Raw genomic sequence first — 25,247 nt, forward strand, 5'->3', positions numbered from 1 at the left:
TCACTGGTACTGCACAGCAAAATCATTCCTTTTTCTTGTTATTCTCAGGTATAAGGACTGACTGGGTATTGAACAGCTTTATGGTCTGTCTCTGGGATAACATAGCAACAGAAATGATACATGAACAGTAGGACCTTGGTTTGCAAAAAAACATGGATTAAAAAAAAAAATCTTTGTACACATTTTAGTAATTTTTTTCACTCCAAGTAAGCACTGAGCCCTGGAAATAAACAGATGAACACACCACTGACTGTGTCATAGGTAAATCCATTGGGAACAGTTTTCTTCTACCCTTTTTCTACAGATCTGAGTTAATTATTCCCTGCAGGTTTTATTTGTTGTGCTTATTCTTCATGTCATGGCCTAAAATATTTCCTTACTCTCTTAATCAGTCTGCCTCCTTACTGGTTGCTGCCCCTCCTTTTAGAAATTACTGTACATATCTCATTTGCAAAAACAATAAAAGATAACAGTTAGCAGTAGCAGGGGAAAAAAACCAACGAAACAGAAACAACTGGGAAGTTTCCTCCTCTCTAAAAATACTACAATGAGAATAAGTTCACTGTAGCATGTTATTGTAGATCATGAGCCTGCTCATTGTAGCACTGCACCTGAGGGATAAAAGTAGTTCTATAGGTCTGATCAACCAGAATTTAAAGTTTAGCTATTTTATTACACCAAATTAATCCACATATGAAGAGCTTGGAAAGATGTTAGAACATTTTATAATCAGTAATACTAATGTTCTCTCATTATGCATACAAAATATCCTGGACGATTATATATTCAGTACATTATTTTCTTGTTTTGATTTGTTAGGATAGACTAAAATCTCACTGTCTAGTATCTTTCACTGTTCTATATTTTCAATCTTCCCATCTCAGTTTTGTTGAGCTGAGAGTTACTGAACAAAGAGTAGGGAAAGAAATTCAAATTCCACTGTCTTCTACTCATAGAGGAAACAATCAACAAAAATTTGCACTTCCACATCAAACACCTTCACCCACGCTAGGTCCAAGGGCAGTGTAGTAATTTACAGCACACCCATGCATGCTCATGAAAAACATTCTTTTTTGTGTGTGTGTGTCAGTTTTTCCATACACCGTTGTGGGTTTTGGACAGAATAATGTTTACAGCAGTAGTGAAACACAAAAAAACCCCACTGTGTTGACAAGTACAAAATTACATCAGCTAACATATCACCTGGTTACCCTTTTACAGTTTTTGAAAATGCAGAAGAGATTTGAGGAGCCACAAGCTACACAGCAGATATTCAAGTTTGCACCTCATGCTTAGCAAATCTGAGGCAAGGTTTTGATCCAAGGGAAACTGGGATTTAAAATGTTTGCCCAGAATGGCTAAGGTGACTTCCCCACAGTCAGATCTAATGTGGGAGGCCCTCTACAGACAACATCATGAGTAAATCCAAAATGAAAAGAAGTATTCTTCCATTTACTTACCCACACTCTGCACTGAGTTTTTATAGAGCAAATAATTTAAGTGCAGATGAAGTTTTAAGAAAGGAAGTAAAAATTATTAGCTGTATATCGAGAATTATAGAAGAATGCAAAAAATTTTGATCATGGGATTTTGATCCTGCTAATCCATTTCAACATTTAGGTCCTCATCATTTCAGGCATAGCCTACACTAATCATACATGTTTAAGAAAAAAACTCATGTCAGGTAAGTATCATCTGCCAAGAACATGTATTTTTTAACATTCTTTAGCATGCAAGGAAATACTAGATTTCCATGAATTCACTGTTACGTTTTTACTAACAACTGTGGTGGATGTGGTGGACAGCAAGTAATAAGAGATAGGCCAGCACAAAAGTAAAATATGTGAACACATCGATTTATATAAACCAGCATTTGGCTATTACTGTTGGTTTTGAGGAGCAGTGTTGCCAGCTGTCACAAAATGCATAAACAGTTCATAATCTGTAATCGTTCCTTAGAAAGTTGGAAGACTATAAGGAACCAACTTTTCTTCCTCAAAATCTTCCATGGATCATGTTATTTAGTTCCAAAATGGACAGCTATTTCAGAAACCATATACCAAAAATACAGAGGAAAAAGTAAATTTCTCTATTAAACCATTTTGCAGAGTACTCTGGACACTTAATTCTGGGCATCATGTCCTAAAAGGAAGCAACTGTTATAAAATACATAGGTCCAGTGTAAATTAAGTATATTGGCTCATTTAAATTTGTGAAATTAACCTAGGTCAGGTGACTTCACCAGATGAGCATCTACTTCTGAGTGCCTTCACAACTTGTCATTCTTAATCCACGGATTAACTCAAAGCAAGCAAAACTGTACCAGTTAGGCAAATTCTACTGCTCCATAAAAGCAGAAAGTTTAGACTTCAATACAAGCTGAGCAACAGTAAACAGACATAAATCTTCACACCCTTCATGCCACTGTTGCTCATTGCCACAGGCCAGATTTCACCTCCTTCTGTTACATTACTTCAGAAGCCATATAGCTATGACAGTTCATAAGCATAAAGGACAATTTATGCCAGATGGGGAAAATAGCTTACGGATGAGCAGAGTCCAAGGGAAGACAAAAGGAAGCAAGGCCCTATGTGGCACAGATATGCTTCACAGCAGAAATGCATCAGAACTTATATTCAGTAGAAAGTACAGAAACAAGGCAGGTTTGAAGCTATGGAATCTACAGAAGGATGTAAGGACTGCCCTACTGACTCAGAACAAAGGGCCCATACTATGCAGTGGGCTAACCTACAGTCACTAAAAGACAGCATGTAAACCTGGCCAGTTTTTCTGGCCCACACAGAATCACTAAAAATGGCTGAGGCTATCCTGTTCACCCCCTCTGCTCAAGCAGGGCCACCTAGAGCAGCCTGCCCAGGACCATGTCCAGACAAGCTTTTGAATATCGCCAAGGAGGGAGACTCCACAACACCCCAGGCAACTTACTCCAGAGTTCAACCAAAGTGTTTCTTGTGTTCAGATGGAATCTCTTAATTTGTGCCTGCTGCTTCTTGTCCTGTCAGTAGACACTACTGAGAAGAGCCTGGCTCCATCTTCTTTATTTCCTCCCATCAGGTTATTTATACACATTTGTAAGCCCCCTGATCCTTTTCTCCTCTCCAGTTGCAGCTCTCTCATCCTCTCTGCACATAAGAAATGCTTTAGTCCCTTAAACATCTTTGTAGCCCTTCACTGGACTTGGTCCAGTAAGTCCATGTAGAGACATAGACTGGGGAGGCCAGAACAAGACCCAGCACTCCAGATATGTCTCACCAGTGCTGAGTAAAGGGACCTCACCTGCTGAAAATACCCTGCCTAATGTAAATCAGGAGGCTGTTGACCTTCTTTGCTGTGATGTCACATCGCTGGGTCATGTTCAGCTTATTGTCCACCAGAATGCTCAGGTCCTCCTCTGGAGAACTGCTTTCCAGCCAGTTGACCTGCAGTTTGTACTGGTGTCTGGGATTATTCCTCACCTGGTGAAGAACTTTGCACTTCCCTTTGTAGACCTCCATGAGGTTTCCTTCTGCCTGGTTCTCTACCCTGTCACAGTCCCTCTGAATGGCAGCAAGCTCATCTGATGTATCAAGTGCATAATTATCTGTGTGACTTTGTGCAATGATGTGGGCCCACTGAGGTTTTGTACAGTAGCATAATGACACCTTTTGTCTTGTTATCAATGTTCTCTCAGGGATGCCCAACATGATGTTGATTGTTTTGGCTGCCATAGCACATTAAGCCAATGGTTTTGTGGAGCTGCCAATGATGGTAAGATCTCTCTTTCCTGAGTTATAACCTCCAGTTCTGAGTCCAGGATTATGTAAGTACAGTTTACTTTTTCCTAGATGCATAATCTTTCAGTAATTTACACTGACACTTTTCTGTCACTTTTTGCCAATCTATTTTGTCCCTATATATTTCTATAATGTAAGCATGGCATTTTGCTAGCTAAGCAGCTTAGTATCAGCTACAGACTTGAAAATCTCACTGCTCTAGCCTCTTCTGCATGGTGCCCATGAAGACATGGAATAAAACTTTTGTTTGCACTTGTAATGGTTGAAGTAATCACCACATGCTATCCTATGCTTTCTACCCTTTCACCAGCTTTCAGTCCATAAGCAGACTCTTTCTGCAATTCCATGGTGACTCAAGTGTCTTTAATAAACCTTTGTATGAAAGGTGGTCAAAAGCTTATTTAAAACCCAGTATGAAAATCCAGTATGCCCACTAGATCCGCTTCAACCACATTCTTTTTTACATCCTTGGAGAACTCCAGTAAGCTAAAAAGTCAGGATTTCTGTTTAAAGATGCCGTGTTAACCTTAGCCAGACTGCTTTCCATGCATTCAGAAATCTTTTTTTTTTATTATTATCTCCCATCTTGCCAGAGAAGAAAGTCAGAGTCAGTGGACTGTAATTCCCAGGATCGCATATAGCACACTTCCCTAGGTAGGATTTACAGTGGCAATCCACAGTCCCCTGGCAGTTACTCTTTGCTATGTAGTGAGGCTGTAATACTTCACTGACAGCTCTGTAATTTCACATTATCTATTTGTTGTGCAATGGTTTTCTAACATTGAATCTAGGACACAAGAATACAGTGCTGAGTACTTTTGCTCTGAAAATCAAGACTTTTTAAAAGAGTTTTGGGTTTCCAAGCCGATAAAACTAAACTTCAAACACTTATTACCACTCACAAGGTCATGGATGAAGGACAAACTACTTTCCAGAACTCCTCCAGTTTCCTGTCTTCTCATAACTATATTATGCAGCAAATGAAGGCTCCTAACAGTCATGGCATGAAAAAATAGCAAACACAGGAAGATCACAGAAATAGTCAGACTATGCAACAGAGCTATTCAGAGTTGGTAGTTTTCCTTTGCAAAAGCTTGTGCAAACATTCTGTTCAATTTCATATCTGTGGGAGTTTGCATCCCCCACATCTAATTTTCAAAAACAAACTCACACAAACCCTTATTCTCATAATAAACATCCCCTGCTACATCTCACCTAAATTTTCCATGGAGCTGAGTTTAATAAAAGTTGGATTTAGCACCATTATTTGGATAAGACTTGTTGTAATGTTTCTGATAATCCTTTTATTCATCTGCACAGAGCGGCATAGAATTTGGTGTCATGACACTTCACATGACAAGAGTTCTAAAAAAAGATAATTTGAAGATGAGCTTAGTGATTCCAGCATATAAACCCCCCTCCTTTTGCAAAGGAGAAAAAACCCACTGTTCACACTAATGCCTTCTATGTGTAGTATCAGATGGAATAATTCTGGTAAAATACAACACAATGTTCAAAAATATTTTGTTTCCATGATCAAATTCTAGTTTCTGGACAATATACCTCAAATCAAATTTATCTGTGATGCTACCCATCACTACTGTGCCACATCCGACAATTTTTCTTACAGCAGCAGACATTCTTCAAATACTGAAAGGCAGGCAAAGTTTATAGGTGCTAACGTTCAGTTTTCAAATAGTTATAACTGTACTAAAGCTTAAGGTTTAGCATTTTTAGTTAACAACATTCTACCACACTGTGATCCAACCAAAGTAATCAATTACCAACGTAATCTGAGATCTTGCTCTTTGAAAATTATCCTGAGTATGACACAGTGCAGGAAAAAAAAAAAAAAAGATTTAAAGTTGTCTAGTATTATGATGACATTGCAAGGTCCTTTTCCTTTGTTACAAGTGCTTTAGAACAGCTTATTTATGAAAGTATGCACATCACAAACAACAGTGTTTCATGACAATTATCACTGCTGAAAGACTTGGTTTACTCACGTTTGAACGTGTTCTCTCTGAAACTACAGCTCCTAGTTTTTCAGCCTTCTAAGTACAGTAGAAAGCACTATATTGTGTTTCTTTCACCAGAGACTTTGATAATGGAGCTCTCTGTTCATGCTTCCTTGCTGAAGTTTGCATTGCCTTAGGCTGATTTGGAAGGCCATCTGGAAATTGCAACTGATTAATTAGCTGTAAGCCTATGATGTGAAGAGGGCAGATGGAAGAACACAGTACTTCATTGCTCCCTACCCTGCAAGAGCTACCAGTTCAATACCTGATCCACATCAAGGTCCCAGTCTCTTTCCAGGAAGATTTAGAAAGATACAGATAAGCCTGCCACAGTAATTGTATTTCCTTAGCTGCTTTTTCTCCCAGCTCCGTTTACTGGAGATACCACTGACAAAGATGATGTCTAAAAACCATGAGAGAGGGGAGCTGTCAACAGTTTCTTCAGCAAAAGTTCTGGCTTGCAATCCACAGAACTTAGGCAAAACCAGTGTGGTTTTACATTTATCACTCCTAGATGTATTCCCAAATGCAAAAGCTGGGGTATTATAAACCTAAATTTTGTCTAGTAGAAAAAAGACACTTGAGAATCCTCCTGGCCTGTGTGTATATACTGGATTCACTTGCACACATCACACATACACTCATAGTTACTGCCTATGATTTTCTGGCCAGAGATACAGAAACCCTTCACCAACATCCTGGTGTTGTAAATATCGCAACTTAAGTACTAAAAAGCAGTTTTAGACCAAGGAGGGGAAAGCTATTCAGCTTATCTCCACACCAAGCCTTTCACTTCCCCTCTCTCCATACACTCTAAGTGAGAAGGACAAGATGAAATTAATATCAAGTTAATCTTGCAGACATCTCTGAGAACAAAGACTTCCCCTCTAATGCTTTGGATAATGCTATCCTTGTGGTCAGCTTGAGTTTACAAAGTCAAAAGAGCTAGCTGATCCCTTTGGCCTAACAACTGCGTGAATAATGTTAATAAAAATAATACCCAAAAGACTGGAGATTAAAAAAAAATAAATTAAAAAAAATCACTCTGTTTTTCATTCTCCAGTTTAGGAAGTGAGGAAGGTCTGAAGACTAAAAGAGCACATGATAAAAATCTTAAAAATATTATTGTTATTGATAAGGTAATTACATTTTGGAGCTCCAGTCATGAACCACCACATTATCTAAGGTCTTAGGCAATCAAAGAGAAATATCTGATACAAGCAAAGTAAGAGAGACAGACATTACTTACTCCATTTAGAGGTATAACTATGCATGAACTACAAGTAATCAAGTGGCTCTTCATTTCTTACTGGATGCAATACAACATTGCAACAGACATCCTAATAAAGGAAGTCTAAGTTGGCTTACAAAGCACATTTACACAAAGCAAATTATTCTGTTGTTCTCTCCTTACTATTTTGTCAGATAATTTTACTTGAAAATTAAGACAAATAAGCAAAGAGGTATCATATTTGATAAATAGCTTTTTCTGCACAAATAGTATCACAGCATACCAGCTTAAATTTAAGTCTCACTTCTTTCAGATTCATCGCTGATGAAATATATATGCATAAGCATCACTGAAAACTGTACTTCCACAGGTTTTCCAAGAAACCTGGTCATAAATAATGACTTTAACTTAAGATCAACAACATCAAATGCTTGCCAGAAGACGGCTGGTAAGACAGTGATGCAGAATTACAGCACATCTACAATTAAAGTCGAGACAAAATTTAAGACATTAATTCTTCAATAAATATGTTTAAAAATATCTCATTGTACTTGGCTTAAAATGATATTTTGGTCCAGATCAAAATATAAGGCTCAGTATTTGTTCAGCATATTCTTTTTCTCTCTTTGTATTAGTAAAAAGCCCATGTTTTGAAACACTAAACTCCTGACTAGAGACAGAAAAAAGCTACCTGATGTCCACTCAAAAAAGTCTGTCCTTCCGTACTGAAAGCAGTCAACCTCTGCCTATTTTACCCTGTCATACTTGCTGACATCACCCTTGCCATTTTCCATTTGTCAAACAGCCCACTGACTAGCTATTTTAAACTAAATTGTAAATATTCCAGGACTAGACCAAGGGAAAGAAAAAAACCAGTATATTTGGTTTGCAAAAAATTTCCATCTCATTAATATTTTTGAAGTGGGTAAGTCTGAAGATCTCTTTTTTTTTTCCTCAGTAGGAATGAGTCCATACATTAAAGCTCTTCAGTTTTTTTCTTGTCCATAACAAGGTGAGAAGTTCAAGGCTTCTGATACTAGCTAACAGTAATATATATGTATGCAAAACCTTGTTTACCTTTCCCTCCTATTCTTCTTTCCTCTTCTTCCTTCCCTAAACCACCTCAGTGCCCATGCCTTGACATGTTGAACTCCACAGGTTAGGCTGCTTTTGATTTGCGAGGAGAGTTACAATAGTTAATTACAGAGCACGGTCTTCTGTGACTCAAACATTTTGCATTTATAGGCTCTTGATATAGTCCAGAGCAAGAGGCTAACCCATATTTAATTTGTCCAACACGTTTCTGGTTAAAGTTCCATCAAATGGGTGACTGGAATCCCTCCGATTCAGCTGGAAAAGTCACTTTGAAGGAGGCGTTTATTAGCAACATTTGCCTCAGTCACAACAGGAGGCCCTGAGGGCCTGGGGAAAATCAGTGGTTGCTTATAATAGTCAAAACCAGCAATTCCCCACAGGATAAAGTGTCAATAATAGGTTAGATATTATTATTTGGAATTGATTTTACAGCAGGTATAAAATTAAAGAAAATGAGGCTGTTTCTTTAGGCAGCAAAGGTCTGTGCTTTGAAATGCCCTCTAGCCTGACCCCCGCAGCCGCAGCCCCAGCCCCAGGAGCCGCAGGGAGGCTGCAGCAGGGCTTGCCTCCCAGCCAGTGTGCCCAGTGCAGCACAGCTGCTCCACATAGAGCATGATTAACATAGCTGAAGGCCCACAGCACTTAGCACAATTAAATCAACAGGCTGTAGCTCATTCCTCCAGCATGACAGGAAAAAGGCGCAAAACCCAGATGCCTTCGCTTTCTTCTATCTTTATGTTTGCTGGAGCGATTTTTGTGAGTGTTTAATCCTCTCTGCGGCCCAACATTCACACGGAAATTTAATGCATGTGGTTTTGACTGAAAAAGTCCCAAGCCAGAATATCATTAGCTCACAGTCTTTCAAGTGATATATTCAGCAGTTAATTCTAAGGGCCTTCTACATTAAAATAAGAAACATTTTCAGCAGTATTGTGAAGGAATGTACTGGGCAGCCTGTAACAATGAATACTTCTCATTTCTTGCAAATGGACACTGCAGAGCACCTCTACAGAGACCACCACAAACTCCTTTAGCAAAAGGAGCACTGTCAGACTGCTGCATCTTGAGAAAACGAGATTCTGTAATCTTTTACATTGTTTACTCATGAGGTCTTTCACAGTGTTTTACTTTCTGGACTCTCCTGAACGAGAGAAGACAGCTTAGTAAGAGAGTCCTGCCACATCAGACAGAATGTATTACTATTGTAACTGTGACAAAAATTCTTTGCAGAACACAGCAAAGACCATCCTTAAATATCTATAGAATAAAAATGACCTTACTGGATAGCTGCATTAAACAAAAATGTGGATACATTCTCTCCCTTTAGCGTCCCAGCCAGGCGTGGTAAGCAAAAGTTGCTCTTGTTCAAGCCAACAATTATTATCCTTTCTTGATTGTTTCACTGTCCCTACAAAATTTAATGGATACTGTTCTCAAAAGCATTAACGTTCAAATGTATCATGGAACTTAAGCTCCTCATTGACAAACACCTCTAAAATTCAGCCTAAGCTTAAGTCTTGAAATGCTATAGGCACTTAGAAGCCGAGTCTCAGTGGAACCCTGATACTCGTAACTCCTTTCTGAAAACAGACTGGCTCATAAATCATTGAACATTTTGTCCAAAACAAAGGCTACATTTTTGCCCTGTTGTAATCAGGTACAAATCCACTAGTCCAACTGGATTTATTCCCAGCAATATCAGGTCTAAGTTTCGCCAACCCTATGTAAAACACTTACTGTATAAAACTTACTTTCAATCCTGTCTTTTTCTTTTGAGGTAGTTGTGTGGATTCTCTTTTTTAGATTTTATTTTATTTTCCATCTTTATTCCCCTCTCTCTTTACCTCCTTCATACCTTCCTTTTACATTCTTCTCTTTTGTTAGTGTTTCTATCCTCATTCAGTGCTTCTGCATTGGCCCTTTTTAATAAGACTTCAAAAGTTATTTTTATGCATGTTAAAACTGGGAAAGTAGGACTGAATCTCCTGATGAACACAGTATTTTGAAAGAAACCAGACTGTATCTAGAAAAGGTGATTTTTGTTTTCCTTTTTTTAAAAAAAAACAACTTTACTGCTTTACCAGTCTGGATAGGTCCTCTGGGTCTGAAGATGGAGACCATAGTGCTCTTGATGGAGAAGGTAAAAAGTGCACAGCCTCAGTGAAGAATAAGATGATGGAACATTTGTTCTGTCCACACCAAAATGCATTAGCCACAAAAATTTCTTCTAAACCTGTCAATACATTGCCTTTTTCTCAAGGGAATCAAAGAAATGTTTGCATACAGGAGGTGTTTAGACAAATGTTAACAGCACATCACGGTTACTGACAGGGGCCTGTGAGCACCACAACCCACTGCAATGTTCTTGATGTTTGACAGCTTTGCATCAGCCTGTCACCCAGGTCTGTCCTGAGCTTTCACACCAGAGGTGGTTGGATCCAACAAAGAGTGGAGGAAAAGCTGAGAACTCTTTTTTTTCATGCACATTTGGAAGTCCCAGCAATAAGAATGCCAATACAAAGTCTTGGTTATCCAGCACTGTTTAACAGAACTTGATGTGGCCTTTATTCTCATACTATTCACCTGTGTACAGAAAAAGTGTGGTCTTGTACTTTCTCTGCTTTGAGTTGCAAACTAGTTGTTAAATCTTTGTGACAAATGTGCTCTTATTCAGTAGCAGGGACTGTTCTCAGTCTGTTGATACTTCAAGTATATCTTACATTCACCCTCATTCTCTTCCCTAAGCTGTCATCGGACTATGAATCTCAGAGCTGGGGGGACTTGCTAAATTTTCCTCACCGTGAGGTTTAGGCAGACTTCTCAGAAAACAGTGCTGGCATAAATACACATCTGACTTCAGTGCTACAATGCCTAGCTGGGATGAGACCTGAAGTAAAAAATGGGTAGTACCACAATTATGATACAAGTATCCTTCTACCATACACAGAAAGCAACAAAAAACCTGTCCCACCTTGCTCCCTCACTCCCCGTCATCAGTGCATGTCCTCTACATTACAGAAAAAGAAACAGCCCTTATGGGACCATAATTTGATTTACATCATCACATAACCAATACATTAAATAGTTGTTGGAGATTATTTTTGCCATGTCCTTGGTGCCGTGCTTTCTGATGAAGTGTGCACAAAACACACATCTGGTCTGTAAAGCTATGGAAATGCTGCGTGAACCATATGGTAAGGGCTGATGAAAAAAGAGACCAAGTGAAATCTTCAAGCCTATATACACTTGCCAAAGTTGGGGGTCAGATTCTAGTAATAGCCAGTACCAAGCTGGAATAATGTAATAACAAATGTGTGATGTTACATAGGTCCAAACATAGCAGGGGATTTCAGCGTGAAACCTAATGTGCCACATGAAATGCTGAACTTCATTAGGTGAAGCTTCTAACAATCACATGACACTTCTAAAAAAAAAAACTTATCAATACAACCCATGTCAGTGTGAAACTGTAAGTTTCCATGTGTCTTTTTACAAAAAGTACCAATTTAAACAGATTTTGCCACTTTTATGAAAATAAGCTGCTAGGTTTCTACCTGGGATTAGGATGTCTGACTAACAAATCTTCAAAAATGCATTTTATTTTCATAGATATCCTTGAAGAGCTTTGCAACCAAATTTACACTTAAGTATCTCTAAATATGGTATGAATCATTTTTCAAGTAAGATACTAATCTAGCTAGTTATATTAAAATACTTTGGAGTATTTTGGCTGTTTGGATTTGTGAAAGAGATAAACCAATAACAACTTTTGATTATGTAAAATCAGTGTCTTCTGGTGGCTTTGAAACTGTTACTTTTGATTATCAGTGCCAAGACTCAGGCACACCTTTTTAAGTTTTCAGTTTAATTTTACATATATGATTATTTCACTTTTATTTTTTTAAATAGGAGCAGGTAGCTGTGCTGAGTTCTGGTATTAATCACACATGGAAACAGAAAACCTGAAGTAAACCTGGTAGCATTTTAAGAATCCAGCTATTGTGAATTCATCTGGAATTCATTGAGCTACCCCTGGCTGTAATAAATTCATGCTGTATTAGTAGTAACATCACATATATGCTAATAAAATAATACTGATCTCAGTAGAACATCAGTTGACTCAAAGGATTAGTTTAAGATCAATTTTCTTTTAACTATGTTTTTAACATAGCTTTCTACTGAAGCACAGCTTCCCACAAGACAAAAAGACAAAAAAGATCAGAAGAAAAACATGCATAAGAAAATACACAATCTGTCATTTTTGTCTCCTTAGGAAAGATACAAAAAGCATTAGAATCATATAGTCTATCCCCCATGTAAACAAATACACTGTGCTTATTTATAAAATAATTTTCTCTGTAGGAAACAAAACATTCAACACTACAAAAGTGAACATGTGTAGATTCAAGAGAAGTATTAAGACGCATCCAAGTAAAAATTATGTAGCTCACTTAAACTGAAAAAAACGATGCAAAAAATCTGTCTGTAAAGAAGTACTGAGCAGTATCATCTGCACACTTCTGCTTTGTCAGGCATGCTAAATAAGAGAACACAAATAACATGCAGAAGATGGCACTGGTACCAGCTGCATGACTGGGATATCGTAAGTAATGGAAAAACAACAGCTTGGATACTCTGTGTTGGAAAGGGAAGATGTACTTAACTGTTTGCTATGTCTTGTGAGCTCCAACAGAAACACCAATGTGACTAGCGTTACCTCTTTGCAACTTGGGTCCTGTTCACCTTAAAATTTATACTTCTTTCCTTAGATGGCTAAGATGAACAGGCTGATCAGACATCAATGCTCACATCCACTTAATATAATCAATCAGCACTTCTAAGACCAATGAGAAAAAACAACAGGTCTTCCCGAGTCTACTGATTCAGCATCAGTCAGTAAAGGATAAAAAGTAAAAATAAAGAACTGGTAAGCTCACTGCTGCTCATGTTTTTATGCCAGCCTCAGTAATGTCATGATTCAATGCTATGCCAAAGGAACAGTGAAATGCAACCACAGAGAAAGAAACAAATGTGTCTAAAAAGAAACCTTGTCTCCTAACCAGCCAACAGCCAACTAACTTAATGTGTAGGTACACAATTAAAAGCATATGAGTGAGAACTTGTTGAAAAAAATCTTGCAATTCCAACTTCTATTTCTATCTACTCTCCTCTAGAGAACCTGGAGGGGGCAAGGGGAAAAGGCATCTCTCTTTTTCCCTGTACTTTGAAAATAGCCTGGCTTTCTTCATATTTTTTTTCAGAGAAAGAAACCACTGCAGGGAAAGGGGAAGGGGGGAATAGATAAATAGGGGATACCTGGTTTGGACAATTCTACTTTTCTCAGATAGTATATTCCACCTATGGACAGCAAGCCTTAGAAATCATCAACATTCCTTATATCAAACAGCTGCACTTTCTTATCCTTTTATTTCAGATTATCTTCCTCCCTGGTTCTATGAATCAACAGCAGAAACAGCTCTTAGCAGATTTTAGGGCTGTGATGATAAAAAAAAATCGTCTGAAGACCTAAATCAGAATTCTTTCTTAAGAAGCAAGATTTACACATTCACGTATCATCCGTGCATTCATGTTTGAGCCATCCCTCTCTAACTTTAAAGCTCCACCAGCCTCCTTCAAACAGATTTATCATAACAGTAGAGATCTCAAAAGATGTTAAATTTCCACAGTTTTCAGGAATGAGGAGAAAACGTAACCATGTGGGAAATGAATGATATCTCCCAGCCCTTTGTAGACCATCAGATAATCACACAGGAGGGTATTACAAATGTCCTAAATGCAGAAAAAGGTTGAAGGAGGTCTGCAGTTTAGCAGACCTCAGTGAATCAATCCATTTCCAAGCCATGCTCTTAGTCCTGTGGATTTTTCTAGAATCCTCTTCTATTTCATAGGTCTCATTCCTCTTCTCCTTTCAGATTAGCTAGCAATGCTTCCACGGATGCAGTTCTTACAGTAAGATACTTACAGTATCATCACTTTCACAGTGACTTTAATTTTAATAATCATAAGGTATAGCAAGATATAACAACTTAAAACTTCCCACTATGCAAATTCAACAACAGCTTTTATTCCTGTAGGTCACCTATCTACTGCTCTAAACCTACATTTGTGTAAACCTTTTAATCAGCTTCCAAATGCAAAAAAAATATATTCAGGCAATCTATGCCTACAGGACATGTGGCCTACCCTAAGCTCTGAAAAACAACACTGAAAGTGAAATGGACAGAAATGGGACAAACGGAGGAAACATGCAGAGACAAGGAAGAAAGAGGAAAGGCAAATGGGAACCCAGGCTTGCCTCTGTCCTCTTCAGAGATAAGACAGCAGAAACCCCGTTTTATTTTTTTCCAAAATTAGTTATCTGATGGAGGCAATACTTTGTACTGATCTATTTTTCACTTGCAGTTACTTCAAATACTGAGGTATCAGTATCTCTTCACATATTCTGCATTCCTTAGTGCTTGTCTCAATATTCACAACTATCCTTCTGTTGTGGTCCTAACCATATTCTGGATTTCAGTGCATGACCAGGAAGTTCCACTCCCTCAGTGGCATTGTTATGATAAAGCTTGTGTTTAAGGGAAGTATCACAGTAACAAATGCTGTGGCTTTATACTACTCATCTACTACATTTCTGCAAAAAAGCTCAACAGGGAGGTCTGCCAAGTGTCCCCTAGGATAGCCTTTGTGTAAAAAGGAGTACTTTGGAAGTTAATTAGACACAATCTGGTTTTTATACTGAGTTTAAAAAAAACAATTAGAGTTAATGGGAATTCATATGATTCTCATTCAGATTTGTTTGACATGGTTACTGTTATAATTCAGTTTTTCATAGCAAAACAGCAAAATGGACATTAAAAGTGACTGAACAGTGAAAGAATCCCAACTCCCTGGAATTCAATTTTCTTACAGCAAACTTACCCCTTGTGTAGGAGTTGTGAATGCACTGGGGATTAATTAAACAGCATAAGAAAGATATACTGAACATATGGACACAACAGCACTATAGAACTTGCTAACATTTCCCAAACCATTCACGCAGGGAAAGGAGACCTCCTTTGTGGAGCAAGCTGTCTCCTAGCATGTGTGAAAAAGACCATTGTTACATTGCCTTCCTCAAGCACAGCCAACAGCGAGGACAACAGCAACAGTCTCCCTTTGAAGACACACACACTCAGGAGATTAACTGAACTAGAAGCGGCAGAAACTATTAGCGGCCACCAACCAAATTATATAATTAGGTTTCCAAATAGTACAGCACTTTGATCACAAGGGCTACGCTGTGCAGCAGAGAGCAGGGAAGAGTTCCTTGAACCAAATCTAACAGATTCCCATGCTTCAACAATGGGCCAGTGCAGTGCTATTACCCCTGAATCCCAGCTGCAACTGGATCCATAACAGATCCCCAAGTCTATTTTAGGACAGGTATCTGCTTTTGTTTGCAAACCACCCATTGTCAGGCAAGGAGAAGAGGCTGTGCATGCTGTGGACAGCTAGGATGGGGCTATGAATAAAACTGGAGTAATGCCACAGGAAGTGGGACTCTGGAAAGAGGTTAGTGCTGAGCTGGGACACCTGGCACTACAGATACCTTGCACTCCAGGGACCACTTTACCTACCCCACTTTAGCAGAGGTTTAGCACCACACTACGATAGTAATAGGCTCTGCAAGGGTAGCACAGATCCCAGACTAATTTTGACACTGAACAATAAGTCGAATCAAAGGTTTCTCCTCTTCTTCCCCTCCTCCAATGAAAACAGCTATTTTGGCTCAAAATGTTCATGGAGGAGAGTTCTCATGGGTAACATTTTGTCTTTCTTAAGAAAAAAAAAAGACATAAATCACTAGATTATTTTATTATAGGCTTTTCTCCACCTTCCTCACATTGAAATGGTTATTTAAAATGTTTTGATGAGCTTCAATTTAGTGCCATGTTTTAAGTGCCATGTAAAGGTAAAATAAAATAATAATAATTTTTAAGGCAATAATAATGAAAAACTACCAATTCACACTTATATATTTTTTTCTAAACTGCAGCAAGAAACCAAACAGTCTGGAAGCTATGTCCAGCTATCCTGGACAGAAGGTATGCCACTGTAAGATGTTAATATTTCTGTCCTTGTGCTAATACAGTCACTTGTCCAGGACTAGCAGAAAACAAATTATTCTGTATTTCTGAAGTGCCACATAAAAATTGCCAGCTCTGGATGGATCTTGTGTAGTCTTGCGTGTTGCACACCCACAACTCACCCCCTCTGAAGCCTCTCACTCACCCTGATGAAATGTCCACCTCGTCAGTCCTAGCAACTGAAACACTAGTAGCTCTGAAAAGGCCCTTTCTCAGACAAATGCCTTCTAACCAGGACAACACAAACAGTGGGGCAGTGTACACAGCCCTTTACCTTTGCTGCTCTTAAATATGATTCCTATCTGGAATGTGCTCTACTGGAATGCTTTTGAATCCTATTCAATCATTACTGGGGAAACTACCCCTTTGTTTTCACTTCAGTCCCTACCTACCTACTTATTGTTCCTATTCATAGAGCTTGATGGCAAATGATTAAATGTAAAAAAAAAAAAAAAAAGTTTCTGTCAAAATGCTTGCTGGATTAAATAAACATTACATTTTGATGAAAAATGAAATCCCATTAAGTTCCAATGTCATTAACCTCAAATCTTTCACTTTTTTCACTGACATTTTCACATAACTGTATCTTCTGGCAATACTGTATTTAGCCAGAGAACTTTCAGCTAAATCTAGGTCTTAATCTGTCTCAGAAGCACTGACTTCGTACTCCAAAACTCTCCTACATTTTCCATGAATTTAATATATGTGTTTACAATACACTTTATAATCCACATAGGTTTACATGATCATGGTAAATTTTGATGTGATGAGCACAAAAATCATTTTTCTTGCAATCTACCCAGTAAAAACTTTTCAAAAAGATACATATCTCAAAAAAGTGTGCTTTAATTTAATTTCATGTAGATCAGAAGTTAAGAATAACTTCAGTAGACCTTCCTACAGAACCAAAAATCTTGGGTTTATTCCAGTTACCATGTCTGGATCCAGACATTTGTACAGCCTTCTGTATTAGAAGTTCATAATCTTCTGATTCTCTCCACTCCCTCCTTGATTAAGTACCTCCTGATAGACAAAATTTCCTGTAACTTTTCACAGGCCACATAATAACAAACTCAGACTACCAATTATTCAGTGCATTATAATACTGTACTTTCCTTTGACTGTGTTCTGGAGCCAGAATCAGACTTAAATTGTGTGACCTCTTTTAATAATACCAACACCAAACACTCCCTACAGGGTTCTAGAAATACCAGCTTCACAGCATTTACTAGACAGTTCCAACCATCTTCACACACTCATGGAATGACTGGGGGGTTTTACAACTGTCGGTTATAACTATTTCTATCAAATGCAGACCCAAAATACGGCAAATCATGACTAACTTTCAACTTTAGTCTTCAGTTCACAATGGCAAGATCCACTGGCGCTCTAATAAAAGTGGCACATGATGCCCTCTATCATATTCCAATATGCAAATACATGCTCAGTGGATATGAATTTTTGTAATTTTAGGGAAACACCTATGAACATTTTCCATGAAATTGTCACTTCAAAAGTGTTAATTTCATGTAAACATGGAACAAAAAAATCAAGCAACCTGGAATTCGTGGAATATACAGCAATCAAATGAAAGCTGCAGTCTGCTTGTACAGGAGAATAATCAAGAAACAAAGCATTCAATATGGGATATCACTCAGAACAGCACATGAAACAATGTTTTTTCACAAAAACCACTGTGTTCGCACCACACCAAAATATTCTTTTAAAGTGGATTTACACGCTGAACACTAAGTCAGGAAAAATTAAACAATTAGACTCTTATCCTTGTGCATGTAGGTAATTTCATTAACATTCGCTATGGCAAAGAGTGTTTCAATCTCAATATTTACTCTATAAGACGGATCTCTGCATTAATAAAACTAAGCTTGAGGCTCGTCCTGTCTGAATGCCTCTATTCCTGATCCTCCTTTCAACATTAATATCCAAATAGATTTACGAGCAAGCTGATCTCCTCTAGAATGAAATATATCCAGACAAGCTGAACATAAAGAGGGAAGAAAATACTCTTTCTCTGCAGGAAATACATAATGCACCTTTTACAGCATTCACTGTAAAGCAGGCTGATGTGCTAGGCTTGTATACCGATAAAAAGCTGCTGTTTCAATCACTTTTAAACAGAAACTATATGAGCACCAGCATAATTTATTGACAATTAAATACATTTACTAAAGCTTCCAGTTTGGATAACTTATAAAAACTAAGAGAAATACCATGTTTCAAATATCATCTATTCTTATTGTTTCTTGTGAGTTACTGAGAGACATCTGGCTTCACAGGTATTGTGCCAAAGCCTGTTACTGTTTACATGAATGTAAACATGGTTTAACTATACTGGTTTCATTGTGCAACTGAGCTTGCCTTGCTGAATGTTCCCATAGAGGAGAAATGAGATATTAAGCATCATTCCTGAAGGTATTACGATGTGAATTTCGTCATGTCATGACGAAGGCTGCAGGCTTTCACTCCTTAATAATCACATGTAATGTTATACTTGCTGTGTTAACTTACCCAAGTGTTCAGGAGAAAGGAGAGACTTAGAGACAGAGGATGGTCAAGCCCAAACCCTCACTATCAAACTCCCACTCACATACTCCATTACACAACCAGTTAGGATTCTTGCCACCACTGAGACACTGGTAAGGTGAGGAGTTCTGTTTGGCATTTTGTTTTCTTGGACAGAAGCAGCCAAAGATTTCTTCATTTTACAAAGATGCCAGACTTTGCTGTCGACCTTCCCACCACCAGGTGCTGAAAGCAGCAGAACCACTGTGCTGTCATTGACAAGGAAGACGTCACTGAGCATCTCTGAAGAAAAACAGGTGCATCTGGCAGGCTTAACTCTTCTGTGGATCCCTGAGGCTTCCCCTGTTCTGCCAAAATTTTATGAGAAAACAAAGAGACTCCAAGTGTTTCTATGGTGTGTAGGAAATGGCTGGGGCTGTGAACTCTTAAATACCTCCAGGAGACAAAGGAGACTGCTTAGTCCCAGAGCCTTTGTGCCCAATGCCCTTAAGATACCTATGGCGCACAATGCCCTAAGAAAGAAATCGCAGCGCTCACAGAAAAGAGACACAAAATTAAAAAAAAAACAATCCAATAGGATTTTGAGGATTCCTCCTTAGAGAAAAAAAACTGTTTGGTAAAGCTCTTTATCCAGAGCTTTCTTGTAACATTTTCATTAGTGGTCTGGGCCATGGGGCAGGGTGTACCCTCAACAAGTTTGCTGGTGATACAAAGCTGGGAGGAGTGCCTGATGCACCACACGGCCATGACAGGCTGGAGAAATGGGCTGACAGGAACCTCGTGAAGTTCAAGAAGAGGCTACGCAAAGTCCCGCACTCATGAAAAATTAAACTAACCCCCATGCACCAGGACACGCTGGGGGCCAACTAGCTAGAAAGCAGCTGTGGAGAAAAGGATCTGGACACCAGGTTGAACACAAGACAGCAGTATGCCCTTGCCACAAAGAAGGCCAACGGCATCCTGGCCTGCACTAGGAGGAGTGTTGCAGCAAGCTGAGGGAGAAGATCCTCTACTTGGCACTGGTGAGGCCACACCTGGAATACTGCGTCCAGTTCTGAGCTCCCCAGTACAAGTGAAAAATGAAGCTACTGGAGAGAGTCCAGCAACAGGCCACTAGGATGATGAAGGGACTGGGGCATCTCTCCTATGAGGAAAAGCTGAGAGAGCCAGGACTGTTTACCCTAGAGAAGATCTCCATCCCTGGAGATATTCAGGAGTCGTCTGGACATGATCCTAGGAAACCTGCTCTACGTGACCCTGCTTGAGCAGGGGGGTTGGACTAGATGACCTCCAGAGGTCCCTTCCAACCTCAACCATTCTGTGGTTCTATATCTCCTTCAAAGTGCTAGAAATAACACGTGTTATGAATAAGTACATATTGAATTACACGTGTAACCTTTTCACTTCTATTACCTGAAAAAAGCATCAGAGAAAAAGGGAACCAAATCCACCAGAGTGTGTTTTGTGTATACATATATTCATATATATAAAACCATGTCTGAGAGAGAGTAATACAAAAGCATATAACACTGTAAATACAAATGAGGAATATTTGAAACTTGTCTTACTCATGACTGCCACACACCATGTAAATTTATGCGTTTCCTGGTTTCTTACTTTATTCAGAACTTTGGTTTTAATTTTCCTCAGATATAGACAGATTTGGATGATTTATAAAATCTGCCAGCAAGCTGTTGCCAATTTTAGCATATACATGATTTAGACCTGGTTTTAGTTTAATTGACATTTTGCTTATTTAAACCACAAAAATTGGACACTGAGGAAAAAGCACTCACTTTTAACAGGATCATGGAAATATTAGCAACAGCAGTCCATAAATCACTAAAAATTATTTTTAGATTCCCAGAGAACGAACAGCCAGTGTGTCAAATAGAATGAATGGGGAATGGGGAAGGATGTTGGATGGGGAAGGAACATGTTTTCCTGGGAACAATTATTTAGCTTCACAAAAGCGAATCCAGTTATAAAGGGCAGTTCTATTCTACCAAGACAAATTAGGAAGAAATTCTTTACCATGAGGATGGTGAGGCGCTGGCACAGGTTGCCCAGAGCAGCTGTGGATGGCCCCTCACTGGAGTGCTCAAGGCCAGGTTGGACGGGGCTCTGAGTAGCCTGGTCTAGCGGAAGGTGCCCCTGCCCATGGCAGGGGGCTGGAACTAGGTGATCTTCAAGGTCCTTTCCAACCCAAACCATTCTATGATTCTATGCTAAGCACAGTTTCTAGTGTTCCACTTAATACAGTAAACCAAATATAAGAAAATTAATTCTCAAGCACATGAATAAGTAACAATACCTTTATCAAATACAAGACAAAACTGGGTCCATAAAAATCTCAATTTAGTGCTGTTACAGACACCGACAATTTCACACTACAAATCTCAAGAGGAAATAAGGGAGACATGCAGTTCTATGCCACAATTGCAGACCATGTCCTTCTCCTCTACCCAAAGGCAAGGTGAATAGGGCTGCAACCAGGAAAAGAAAGGGGTGGGTGGGTAAAAGGCTCATGACGGGGCTGAGTAGGGACTGATACTGCCTGTTTTAAGGAATACCAAGCGTTATTTAACAGAACTCTGTAGAAAGAAAAGCTCAGGTAGCTCTAGCTAGGTCACAGATCAGCATTTTGTTTCAGACCAATACACACTAGCTTTTATCCAAACCTGGCCATAGTAACTTGTGGTTATTATTCATTAACGCAGGGGTCAGGAGCTGTTTGTGAATTAGAACTTAATCAAGTTTCCCAAAATGCTTTTTAAATCACATCAAAAATTGAATTGTAAAGGTGGAAAGTGTGTCACTGCCTTCTCAGATGGCCTGCAAAGGCAAGCATTGTCATCTGCACACAAACACAAGTTATTCCCTTGTCACAACAGCACAGATATGAGCTTGGCCTATGTCTGGTAAAGTAGGTACAGTTGATACTTATGAGCTTTTAACATACTGAATGTTAGCTAAATCATGATTAATCACAATTCATCATCTCAAGAAATGGGGCCATTTTTTAGTATGTAAATTGTTTGCCTGAGTCTCAAAATACTGTGCAGGCAGTAGTTTCTCATTTGTGATTTCTCCATACAAATTTAAAGCCAACCATTTTCCAGTTCTGGTTGTGCTTAGCAGCTGTAAAATTCAGTTTATACTAACTACACATAAGAGAACGACTCTCTCAAGCAGAGGCGGCTGATGAGCAGTACCCAGACAAACATCACAGAATCTTTTATGAACCTGTTATTTATGGCAGCATGACTACTGCAACCCCATCTTGAAGTAGGTGAAATTGAAAAATGGGGTCAGAAGTAAAAAAGAGGTAACATGACACAGCAAGTCATAGGTAAACGAGAATGTGAGAGTAAATCCTGTGCTTCCTGAGCTCTAGTTTCTTGCATACTCCTAAGAATGCACCCATATAGAGGTCATCTCTGTTAAATTGTTTTTGTTACTGCATGTTTGAAGTTGCTACACAAAGCTTTTGTCTACAATGCTTACCCACCATTAGATCATGCCCTTTGGCTCTACGGCACCCTGTTTAATGTTGGAGGATACCTAAGTAACATGTCTGCTACTGCATCTTTCCTCTGAGTTTTTGTTTAAGACTAGGTCTGGTTTTGTTACTATCAGTGTTTTTTCATTTTTGATGAAATATCAGCACCACTGTCACTGGAGATGAAGTAACCATGTGTATGTCCTCTACTGCCTGCAGAGAACTTAGATTCTTTTTCCTCTTTGTGAATAATGGTGCCATTTGCTTGGTAAATATAATGCAAAATCAGCAAGGGTAATGCGTAAAAACCTGCAGGTCAGCACAGATTATTACAACTTCTACATTCATGTGCAACCTGGTTGGCCAAAATGTGCCCAAGGACACAGCAAGGTTAAGGCTGCTACAGAGATGAAATCTAAACATCATCAGTGTAATGCAAAACGCGTGTGTGGCAGTAACTGGAGACAGCCATTCACAGGGAGATAGAACTTTTGGCAGAGGTCAGCAATCTGGTCATGCTGTCAAGTAGAACGAGTTACATGTAACTTTGGGCATGGTGAAGAGAATACAAAAAGATGCAGAGCATTTTCCCCAGCAAATTAGCACAGGCAGCAAGCAGATATGGTAAATCATCCTGCAGCACTTTAGGAGATTATTTAGATAATAACAGGAGACACGTACCCCTGAAGTTTACTATGATCACTAGGGCAGCATATCCTTATTATTGTTTCCCACCAATATTGTTTTGTGGGGTTTAAACATTGCTTACAATGAAAATGTCATCTAAACAAATGCATCTGTCATTAAAAAGAAATATTGAAAGGGATTTTCGGTCATGAGTTTAATTCAGAGCAGATCTCAGTAACTTTAGATTTTACCAGTACTGAAAAGCTTACACAAAGTGAAATTGTATGGAAAATAAAGTATGTGAATCACAAAACTTGGCAGCTGGACTGTGATTCTGGACTCTCTTTGCCAGGTCTGACCATTAAAACTCAATCTCTTCCTTTTCCCTTCTGTCTTCAAATGAATTTTCAATTCTCTTTTGTTCTGTGGCATAGTTCCAACAGATGGGACAAAGAATGTTACCCAGCCAAACTAGCCTAAAGTTTGATGATGAGAACACTTCTCTGGGCATGGGAGACGAGGGTTTGGGTATCTTCTGGATGGAAAAGTTACTGAACCTCAACCTTCCCAATGCTAGAAGACTTTTCATACCATAGTACTAAATAAGTGAGCATGAGCGTCATCACTGTCACATCTCTAAAAAAAAAGAAAAAATAGAACCTCTCTGTTCTTCAAAATAGAAGTACAGCAGTGATCAAGGCATCTCCAAGGTAGAAGTTGCAGAAATGGGGTGTACCTAAGCTTGCAGGACTTGTAAATCCTTTTTTGGAACCTTAGATCAAAACTGATTAGCCTCCCTGACAAGCAAGGCTGGAAATGAAACAGAGTGCTGACTCCCAGCCGCAGTAGCCACAAGGAACAGCGTCACCTTGCAAAACATTGCACAGTCACACTGCAGGGTCCCTGCGGAGAGCTTGTAACAAAAAAAGAAACCCTGGCCCAATATGTGGCTTAAGCCAAGAGCACAGCAAAGCAATGACACCACCGCTTGATGCAACGGGGTAATCAGTTATAACTCAGCTTTAACCCTTTCTTGGTTTAACAGATTATATTGCATTTCTGCAAAAACTGCACTAACACTGCATTTAATTAAAAAATACTTCATTTTTTTCTCTCTGACAAATGTTAGATCATTGCTTAGATTGCTGCTTCATTACATGCAAGTCCACATCCATGGTCTTCTTCATTTACATCTTCACAGGCTTAAAGAAACTTATGAGATCAAAGATGTGGCAAATCATTCAGCTAACACAAATGAATTAAACTTTGCTGTAGCTTAATGATTTTTTCCTTGGTAACAAGAGTGACCTGAACCTCACAGTAAGTACCTACTCTTAGCCTACCTGTCCACTAACTGTCTGATTACAACCATGGAATGGCTTACCTTAAGCAATAATGCCATGTTTTCATTCAAATCAGATTTCAAGGAAGGGAGCCTAAGGAACTATTAGCATTACACTGCTACTCCCATGACCAAGCCATGTGCTTTCCATTTTTACACTCCTAGCAATGTCAGATCATGAGGTTTGGATGAGGCCATCCATTGTGTGAGAGATGCAGAAAACTAGCACGAACTTTCAAATATTGTTCCACTTTCCCTAGTTTTTTTCTCTAAAAATTTTTTTCTCTAAAAATTTTGCCAGTACTAACATAACAAGCAGTGAATAGTCCTTCTGGGGCCATTAACGACTTATAAAATAAAGTGATTTTATTCAAATTGTACTAGCAAATCCTTTCTTTGCTTGTTTTCCTAGCTGCTTTGCACATGGTCCCACTGTCCACCCTGAAGTTATTTTTTTAAGGGCAAACAGAATCCAAAATAGTCTTCCCTGGTTTCTTAAGTGGCTGCCAGACTGAAAATGAATCAAGGACTAAACTCTAAGAAACACTTACATACTTATTCATTATTTGATGAGTGTCATTAAAAAAATTAAGTGGGACATTTCACCTTCCTGTGATCTACTTGATTAATAGAGAGAGAAGAGCTTCTTTACACTACAAGCAGAATTGTATAAGCTTTGTACCTAGCTCAATGGTGTTCTTGTGCAAAGCCATCTTCTTTAATTGCTTTTAAGCTATCAGTGTTAGTATTAAGTATCAGTGTTAATATTGCCACAGTTTTCAGAGGAAGGTATTTTTAACAATCCGTGTCACTTCTAGATTGTTCATATTTATTCTGCTATTAACCAGCAGAGCAGACAAGTTCTGGTGAAGACATCACTGAATGTTTAGAAGTCAGGCATTGTCTCTGTGCTATAGGATTAGATTTCCCAAGGCTGCAATGTGCAG

General features: G+C 38.8%; 1 long non-coding RNA gene across 4 annotated transcripts in view; it reads right to left on the bottom strand.

Annotated features, from left to right (window-relative positions):
* LOC308058197 overlaps positions 1–25,247 on the bottom strand; it is a 35,184-nt gene that overhangs the window by 3,693 nt on the left and 6,244 nt on the right. For 2 of the 4 annotated variants that reach the window (XR_013925719.1, XR_013925720.1), the window contains one exon: positions 1–25,247. This exon is cut by the window's right edge and continues 1,622 nt beyond it. This is a non-coding gene — a long non-coding RNA (uncharacterized lncRNA). The other 2 variants (XR_013925721.1, XR_013925722.1) reach the window with 1 other exon arrangement.

Source organism: Falco punctatus (assembly GCF_963210335.1).
Source record: "Falco punctatus genome assembly, chromosome: 1".
Taxonomy (NCBI): domain Eukaryota; kingdom Metazoa; phylum Chordata; class Aves; order Falconiformes; family Falconidae; genus Falco; species Falco punctatus.